Consider the following 10135-nt stretch of genomic DNA (forward strand, 5'->3'; position numbering starts at 1 on the left):
GCTTATACTCGAGTATATACGGTATACTGCCAACCTAATGTGGGGGGACTATACTGCCAACCTAATGTGTGGGGACTATACTGCCAACCTAATGTGGGGGAAAATAAGATATATACAAGATAAGATATATGCAGTGTGCATAGGAATTTGTTCATATATATATATATATATATATATATATATATATTTTTTTTTTTTACTATAGTCCGGTCCTCCAAGGAGACAAGTGCAGTAAGTACTGAGTGACAGTGAGACAGATAAATAGATATAGTGCAGTGCGTTTTTTCCCTCTTTTTTTTTGCTCGTCAACCTCGGTAGCGGTGCCCCGCGAAAAAAAAAATTTCCGAGGTGTGCCCCGACCCGAAAAAGGTTGGGAAACACTGCACTAACCTTACACACACGCTGTGAGTACACAGCGTGTGAGCTGCGGGGACGAGATCCACTAAAGGCCGGCGTGATGACGTCACATCATCGCGCCGGCGCCTGGAGGACCCGTCCCTGCGGTCTGCATACTGTAAGTAAGGGTATGCTCAGGGTCCAGGGGATTATGGAAACAGGATATGCGCCACTGTTAGGAGGAGGGGGGTCAGAGAAAAGGGAATATTTAATGAGGGTCTGCAGCAGGGACGTGCACACATAGGAGTGAAAGGGGGCTGGAGCCCCTGCCCTTTTCCTCACCTGCCCCTCTAGTGCCCTCACAAAAGGAGGTGCAGACTCAGGCTGACAAGTGAAGTAAAAAGGATCCATTGCTGGAGATTTGTATGTGGTTTAATGGAGGGTGCTGTGCCCTCCCTGCAGCAAGGGGGCGCCACTCACCCTGTCATTATCTGCCATTTCTTTGCTTCTCTCCACACGGAGGAGACAGGAGCAGAGGAGGCAGAGGGAGGCAAATGGAGGCCCCGCCCACAACATGTCCGGCCACAAACCAGTCTAAGCAGCCCTTACTGTAAGTAACTGTAAATATATGTGAGTGATTGTATGTCAGTGTGTGTGTATATATATATATATATATATATATATATATATATATATATACATATATGTGTGTGTGTCTATCTCTATGTATGTGCAGAGAGGGATGGATGGGGCCTTACTGTAAGTAACTGTAAATATATGTGAGTGATTGTATGTCAGTGTGTATGTATATATATATATATATATATATACACACATATATGTGTGTGTGTCTATCTCTATGTATGTGCAGAGAGGGATGGATGGGGCCTTACTGTAAGTAACTGTAAATATATGTGAGTGATTGTATGTCAGTGTGTGTATGTATATATGTGAGTGATTGTATGTCAGTGTGTGTGTATGTATATATGTGAGTGATTGTATGTCAGTGTGTGTGTGTATATATGTGAGTGATTGTATGTCAGTGTGTGTATGTATATATGTGAGTGATTGTATGTCAGTGTGTGTGTATATGTATATATGTGAGTGATTGTATGTCAGTGTGTATGTATATATGTGAGTGATTGTATGTCAGTGTGTGTATATGTATATATGTGAGTGATTGTATGTCAGTGTGTGTGTGTGTGTGTGTATGTATATATGTGAGTGATTGTATGTCAGTGTGTGTATATGTATATATGTGAGTGATTGTATGTCAGTGTGTGTGTATGTATATATGTGAGTGATTGTATGTCAGTGTGTGTGTGTATATATGTGAGTGATTGTATGTCAGTGTGTGTATGTATATATGTGAGTGATTGTATGTCAGTGTGTGTGTATATGTATATATGTGAGTGATTGTATGTCAGTGTGTATGTATATATGTGAGTGATTGTATGTCAGTGTGTGTATATGTATATATGTGAGTGATTGTATGTCAGTGTGTGTGTGTGTGTGTGTATGTATATATGTGAGTGATTGTATGTCAGTGTGTGTATATGTATATATGTGAGTGATTGTATGTCAGTGTGTGTGTATGTATATATGTGAGTGATTGTATGTCAGTGTGTGTGTATATGTATATATGTGAGTGATTGTATGTATGTGTGTGTGTATGTATGTATGTATGTGTGTGTATGTATATATGTGTGTATGTATATGTATGTATATATGTATGTGTGTGTATGTATATATGTGTGTATGTATGTATGTGTGTATATGTGTCTATGTATATATGTGTGTATGTATATATGTGTGTGTGTATATATGTGTGTATGTATGTATATATGTATGTATGTGTGTATGTATATATGTGTGTATGTATGTGTGTGTATATATATATATGTGAGCAAGTGAATCTGTCTGTGTATGTGTATGTATGTATGTGTGTATGTATATATGTGTGTGTGTGTATATATATATATATATATATATATATATATATATATGAGCAAGTAAATCTATGTATGTGTGTGTATATCTGTGAGTGATTGTATGTGTGTACCTGTATGTATGATGTGCCTATTGGCTATATCTTTTAGTATATATTCCATGTTGTATGTATGTGTCAGTGTCTCTATGTATGTGTGTATATTACCTATGTACTGTATGTGTGTATATTACCTATGTACTGTATGTGTGTATATTACCTATGTACTGTATGTGTGTATATTACCTATGTACTGTATGTGTGTATATTACCTATGCACTGTATGTGTGTATATTACCTATGTACTGTATGTGTGTATATTACCTATGTACTGTATGTGTGTATATTACCTATGTACTGTATGTGTGTATATTACCTATGCACTGTATGTGTGTATATTACCTATGCACTGTATGTGTGTATATTACCTATGTACTGTATGTGTGTATATTACCTATGTACTGTATGTGCCTTTATGTTATGTGCTTGTATTTATTGTATGAAGCACATTATTAGGGAATTAATAGAGGAATGTAAGCACAGTATATAGGGAATTTATGGAAGCACAGGATATATTTCATTATATTGGAACATTATATTTTTATGTATGCTGGCACTGTGTGTAGATCCTTAGGGTGCGTTCACGTGTGCCTATTTTTGCTGCAGATTTTGCTTCTCATTGACAATGGGAAGAGAAATCTGCTAAAGCAGATCTGCAGCAGATCTGCAGCAGAAAATACGCACGTGTGAATGCACCCTTAGTGGTGGCACAGTATAGTTAAATAATAGTGGCACAGTTTATAGTTCATTAATGGTGGCACAGCATATAGGGAATTAATAGATGAATGGTGGCACAGTATATAGTTCATTAATGGTGGCACAGTATATAGGGAATTAATAGATGAATGGTGGCACAGTATATAGGGAATTAATAGATGAATGGTGGCACAGTATATAGTTCATTAATAGTGGCACAGTATATAGTTCATTAATAGTGGCAAAGTATATAGGGAATTAATCGATGAATGGTGGCACAGTATATAGGGAATTAATAGATGAATGGTGGCACAGTATATAGGGAATTTATAGATGAATGGTGGCACAGTATATAGTTCATTAATGGTGGCACAGTATATAGGGAATTAATAGATGAATGGTGGCACAGTATATAGTTCATTAATAGTGGCACAGTATATAGTTCATTAATAGGGGCACAGTATATAGGGAATTAATAGATGAATGGTGGCACAGTATATAGTTCATTAATGGTGGCACAGTATATAGGGAATTAATAGATGAATGGTGGCACAGTATATAGGGAATTAATAGATGAATGGTGGCACAGTATATAGTTCATTAATGGTGGCACAGTATATAGGGAATTAATAGATGAATGGTGGCACAGTATATAGGGAATTAAGGGGAGGTACGGTATATAATTAAAGGGAAACTGACAGGCTGTTTACTCGCACTAAACCCAATACACTAGGTTACAGTGCAGTATACAAAAATTGGTCTTTCCATTTTCTAGGTATTGCCCCACATTGCTAGTATGCGAAGTCAGTCTTGTGCGCAATGGAGGCGGAGCTTCCCTGCCTCCATCCTGTATGCTGTGCTATGCCTCGCCATCTTTGTATATTTATAATTATTTTTTTTTGCCAACTCTAGTATATTGTAGACTGTAAGCATATATTAGTGTGGTGTCCATCTCTTCAGTGAAAGAACCAGAGCTGTGTGGAGATTTTGCATAAGGTGGGTGATTGGTGATGGGTGCTGGGTGATTGGTGCTGGGTGATTGGTGCTGGGTGATTGGTGCTGAGTGATTGGTGCTGAGTGATTGGTGCTGGGTGATTGGTGCTGGGTGATTGGGGATGGGTGATTGGGGATGGGTGATGGGTGCTGGGTGATTGGGGATGGGTGATGGGTGCTGGGTGATTGGGGATGGGTGATTGGGGATGGGTGCTGGGTGATTGGTGCTGGGTGATTGGGGATGGGTGATGGGTGCTGGATGATTGGTGCTAGGTGATTGGGGATGGGTGATGGGTGCTGGGTTATTGGTGCTAGGTGATTGGTGCTGGGTGATTGGGTGATGGGTGCTGGGTGATTGGTGCTAGGTGATTGGGGATGGGTGATGGGTGCTGGGTGATTGGTGCTGGGTGATTGGTGATGGGTGCTGGGTGATTGGTGCTAGGTAATTGGGGATGGGTGATGGGTGCTGGGTGATTGGTGCTAGGTGATTGGTGCTGGGTGATTGGGGATGGGTGATGAGTGCTTGGTGATGGGGATGGGTGATGGGTGATTGGTGCTGGGTGATTGGTGCTAGGTGATTGGTGCTGGGTGATTGGGGATGGGTGATGAGTGCTGGATGATTGGGGATGGGTGATGGGTGATTGGTGCTAGGTGATTGGTGCTGGGTGATTGGTGATGGGTGCTGGGTGATTGGTGCTAGGTGATTGGGGATGGGTGCTGGGTGATTGGGGATGGGTGATTGGGGATGGGTGATGGGTGATTGGTGATGGGTGCTGGGTTCTGTCATATTAAAACCTTTGCAGAGGAAAATCCTTCCGCAAAACGATCTGATTGGTTGCTATGGGCGACTGCACCGCTCTTTCTCTGCACAGGTTTGATAAATCTCCTCTATAATACAGTATATTATAGGGCAGCTGTCATATCTTTTCTGTAAATAAGACTGACAGCACAGCCAAAGTGTATATACACATGGCAGACCTTCATAGAAACTGTTCTTGACTCAATTTTACAAAAACACCAACTTTTATGCCCATTAAGTCTGGCAGACGTTTTTTAATTATGAAAAGTGCCCTCTTTTTTACTTGAGCCCCTGCCCTCCAAAATGTCTGTGCACGTCCCTGGTCTGCAGGGCAAAGCACAGGGGGCATTATATGTGAAGAGCACATGACAGGGGGCCCCCTGTCCTGTGCCCTTCACATATAATGCCCCCTGTGCTGTGCCCCTCACATAATCCCCCCTGTCCTGTGCCCTTCACATATAATGCCCCCTGTGCTGTGTGCCCCACACATATAATTTATATGTGTGGCACAGCACAGGGGGCATTATGTGAGGGGCACAACACAGGGGACATTATATGTGAGGGGCACAGCACAGGGGGAATTATATGTGAGGGGCACAGGACAGGGGGGCATTATATCATATAATGCCCCCTGTGCTGTGCCCCTCACCTAATGCCCCCTGTGCTGTGCCACACATATAAATTATATGTGTGGGGCACAGCACAGGGGGCATTATATATGTGGGGCACAGCACAGGGGGGCATTATATGATATAATGCCCCCTGTTATGTCCCCCACACTTATAATGCCCCCTGTGCTGTGCCCCTCACATATATTGCCCCCTGTGCTGTTCCCCTCACATATATTGCCCCCTGTGCTGTTCCCCTCACATATATTGCCCCCTGTGCTGTGCCCCTCACATATAATGCCCCCTGAGTGGACAGGACATGGGGCTTTATATGTGAAGGGCACAGCACAGGGGGCATTATATGTGAGGGGCGCATGATAAGGGCATTATATGTGCGGGACGCATGATGGGGGCTTTATATATGAGGGGCGCATGATGGATGCATTATATGTGAGGGGCAAAGAATGGGGGCATTATATGTGAAGGGCACAGCACAGGGGGCATTAAATGTGTGGGGCACATGACAGGAGCATTCTATGTGAGGGGCACAGCACAGAGGGCATTATTATGTGGGGGAACAGGACGGGTCATATTATATGTAGGGGCACAAGATGGGGCATTATTACTATATGTGAAGGCACAGAGTGTTTTGCCTTTCAGAAGTATAGTGTATAGTGTGAGGAATTTCTGGGGTGGTACGTTTTTTAGGGGCCACAATACATTACGGTATTTTACTCAGAGGGTAGTTACAGCACAGCAAGTTATATTCAGAGAATGCACTGTGTGGTAGTATTAGATTTAGAGGGCACAGTGTGTGTTAGTATTATATTCAGTGGGTACAGTGTGTGATAGTATTATATTTAGAGGGTGCAGCGTGTGATAGTATTATATTCAGAGGGTGCAGTGTTTGGTAGTATTAAATTTAGAGGGCACAGTGTGTGGAAGTATTATATTCAGAGGGTACAGTGTATGGTGGTATTATATTCAGAGGGTACAGTGTGTTGTATATTCAGGAGGTACAGTATGTCAGAATTATATTAGGAGGGTGTGTGCCAGTATTATATTCAAAGAATACAGTGTTTGGCAGTATTATAATAATTATTGTTTTCATATAGAGGATCAGAATGCATTGGCATAGTGAGGAGACGTCTGGGCATCAAGTTCTGCAGAGAGAAGATTTAGCTGGAACAAATCCTGGCGGTATGTACCATCTGAATTAGATAAGGAAAGACTATAGAGAAGACGTCACCTGTAATCACTGATATAATTGTGTATTCTCCTCACTATAGAGAAGACGTCACCTGTAATCACTGATCTCTATAGTGAGGAGAATACACAATGATATCAGTGATTACAGGTGACGTCTTCTCTATAGTGAGGAGAATACACAATGATATCAGTGATTACAGGTGACGTCTTCTCTATAGTGAGGAGAATACACAATGATAAGACGTCACCTGTAGTCACTGATATCACTGCGTATTCTCCTCACTATAGAGCCTTAGCACTTTCCGATTCTGTGGCAATTGGTATATATGATTATTTTTCTGACATATGAGCACGGCCTAAGAGTCTTAAACAAGGTTAGGACTGTATGATACATTTAATAATATTGTAAGTTCCGTAATCTTCTGTCCGCCAACACAAAATACTCTAATAGGGCCCCTCCCGAGACTCGACTCTGGATCCGCCCCTGCTCCCAGCATGCCCTGACAGCCGAAGGCTGAGAGTTGTAGTTTTGCAACAGGTGGGCAGCCACAGGGGATCGGTGTTGCAGTATGTCAATCTAGGGCCATGGTGTCTGATCTTGAACTGGCAGCAGGAGCCACGACCACTTTAAATCAATGGCTGCTGGGACATATGACTAGTGACATCCTTCGTTCCAGACCACAACGTCAGGGACGTCACTTGTCAGACGTCCCGGCGGCCAGCGCTGCTCATTGAGCCTACCGGAGTAGCATTGATCTATGTAAGAAACCTATGGGCCCAGGCTGTTGGGGCCACCAAATGATATTACATATACAGAATGTCTGGTTAGGAGAAACAAATATAACGCACCCACAGGGAGTGGCGCCATTTTAATAAAATTTGTCAAAAACCTTAGATAACAGTCATACAGAATATATTAGAAAGCTTTTTTGATTTTCAGCCAATCAGAGAGCAGCACTACTGAAATAGAACTCCCAGGAGGTAACAGCGTGTCACACATGTGATGTCATAACCATTGTCCACCAAAGAGCAGCACTGAGCAGAAATAACACGGCTCCTGTTCATTCTCCATCAGTGAGGGGCCGGTGCTGGACACTGTGTAGGGACACGGGAATGCAAAGTCATACACATGACTGTGACTGGTAAGTGTTACATTGTTGTGTCCAAAAGATCTTTAGTGCAGTTCCATGTGTATTTCTATGATAAACATGTAAATGATTTATCTTTTTTTTCTTATCTTAGATGCACTATCTCCAGGACATGGAGTAGCATTTCCGGACCTACAGCAAGACGTTGGATGAAGGCATAGCCCCAGAAATAACACTGGTCCTGTCCATCAGTGAGGGGCCGGTGCTGGACACTGTGTAGGGACACGGGAATGCAAAGTCATGCACATGACTGTGACTGGTAAGTGTTACATTGTTTTGTCCAAAAGGTCTTTATTGCAGTTCCATGTGTATTTCTATGATAAACATGTAAATAATCTATCTTTTTTGTCCCCTATCTTAGATGCACTATTTCCAGGACATGGAGTAGCATTTCGGGACCTACAGCAAGACGTTGGATGAAGGCACAGGCCTAGGAATCATGCACATACACAGAAACATTTGCCCAAATTCTAGAGGTAACCTCCTTTAGTATGCCCAGAGGAAGGGCCATACAGTAGCCATGGATTCCCTACAGGTTTCCTCCCCTCTGGAGGTTTTTCCTGTCCTGAGTATTAGTTACTGTACGCTCTTTGTGAGTGATGGGAGGTTACAAAAAATCCCCTACACAAACATTTTAATAAATAATAAATAAAGTTCCCCTTTTTTTAAACTGTTCTTTGACTTGCTCGACTAATTTATTTATTTCTGTGTGTGAAAATAGAGTTAGCAAAACATGGATGACCAAAGCTGCTCTCCTGCACGATCTGCATAATGTGGTGCAGAGAGAGGCAACTGGTGCTGGGTGGTTCAGTTTATGAGGCAAACGTAGAACACCCAGCAAGTTCCATGCACAAGCCTTTTTCTGATGAATGGGACTCATGCAGGGAACTTGCTAGGGGTCATACGGTTGCAAAGGATCAACTTTTGGGTACATGAACTGTCCCTTAAAGGGGTACTCCGCCTCTAGATATCTTATCCCCTATGTAAAGGATAGGGGATAAGATGTCTGATCAAGGGGATCCTGCTGCTGGGACCCCAGCAATCTCCACGCAGCAACCAAAATTCTAAATAGTATGTTTAGATCACTGGTTCCTGTGGTGGGATTCGTGACATCATGCCACACCTTCTTGTGACATCACACCACCTCCCATAGACATAAATGGAAAGGGCGTGGCGTGAGGTCACGACCCGCACCACGAGAACCCAGAGTTCTAAATATATTATTTGGAACGCCGGGTGCTGCATGAAGATCGCAGGGGTCCCAGTGATCAGTCATCTTTTGTCCTATCTTTAAGGTAGGGGATAAGATATCTAGGGGCGGAGTACCACTTTAAGGAATTAGAGAGTGTAGGCATGCCTTACAAGCAGGTAGAAAAAGAACAGCTGGGAGAAATGACAGGACACAAAGCAATATTTGGCTGGGACCGATTTTGGGTGTGTTCTGGCCAATTAAAGGAGAACTATGGCAAAAATTAACTTATCCCCTATCCATGGGTTATGGGATAAGTAGCTGATCATGGGGGGTCCCCCTGCAATACCTGGGATGAGACCCGTCGCTCAGTGAGAAGCGCTCGCTGCAGGCGTCAAATCTCAATTTCCCTGGACCCCCCCCCCCCTTCCTTCATGTCCACCACAGACGCCCCCAGACTGCTGTCTCTTACAGAGTTTTATGCCCAGAAATGGTTGGCTACTCACTTTGTCAGTAGATTCTCATCCTAAATATGAAGACAACCGGGGAAATGTACCTGTGGAGAGGAAATGTTGTCCAGTTGCTCTTAGCAACCAATCAGATTACTTCTTTTATTTTTCAGAGGTCTTCTCAAGAATGAAAGAAGTAATCTGATTGGTTGCTATGGGCAACCTGATGAAAACATCTTTTTTTTCTTTAACAACTACAGTACTACAACTCCCATTGTAGTGTGTCTTTTCAACCTGTGCCTCCTCCAACCCTGACCCTTAGGGGGGCATAGACGGACCACACTGGGGGTTGTAGTACTTTCATTTTTACAGTTCCCCTATAACTCTGCAGCTTCGGTAGAAGTATGAGGCTCAGCCTTAGAGTCAGTGTATCTGGCTGCTCCAGTGTTCTTCTCTTTTACAGCCTGGACACTGTTCTCCTCCACACTGGTCCCTGTGGTCCGGTCAGATGGTTCTGGACTGGGGCTGAATGGTTGCTTGAGGGATTTAGTGGCAGATTTTTTTGGGACTCCAGTTGTTGGATGACCTCTCTTCAGTGGCTGGTGATATTCGTAGTGCAGAATTTACAGGTGTTACGTAAAAGGGGTACTCCGGGGGAAAA

The 10135-nt window shown here is 43.0% G+C and overlaps 1 long non-coding RNA gene across 2 annotated transcripts; it reads left to right on the plus strand.

Annotated features, from left to right (window-relative positions):
* Positions 1-533: 533 nt before the first annotated feature.
* Positions 534-8512, plus strand: LOC130368168 (uncharacterized). Of its 2 annotated transcripts, XR_008892310.1 has the most exons (6): positions 534-946; positions 6595-6679; positions 7629-7669; positions 7764-7830; positions 7931-8095; positions 8198-8512. It is a non-coding gene; the product is annotated as an uncharacterized LOC130368168 (long non-coding RNA). The 2 variants fall into 2 exon arrangements; XR_008892309.1 differs by lacking the exons at positions 534-946; positions 6595-6679; positions 7629-7669 and having other exon boundaries at positions 7690-7830.
* The last annotated feature ends 1623 nt before the right edge of the window (positions 8513-10135 follow it).

Source organism: Hyla sarda, chromosome 4 (genome assembly GCF_029499605.1).
Source record: "Hyla sarda isolate aHylSar1 chromosome 4, aHylSar1.hap1, whole genome shotgun sequence".
Classification (NCBI taxonomy): Eukaryota; Metazoa; Chordata; class Amphibia; order Anura; family Hylidae; genus Hyla; species Hyla sarda.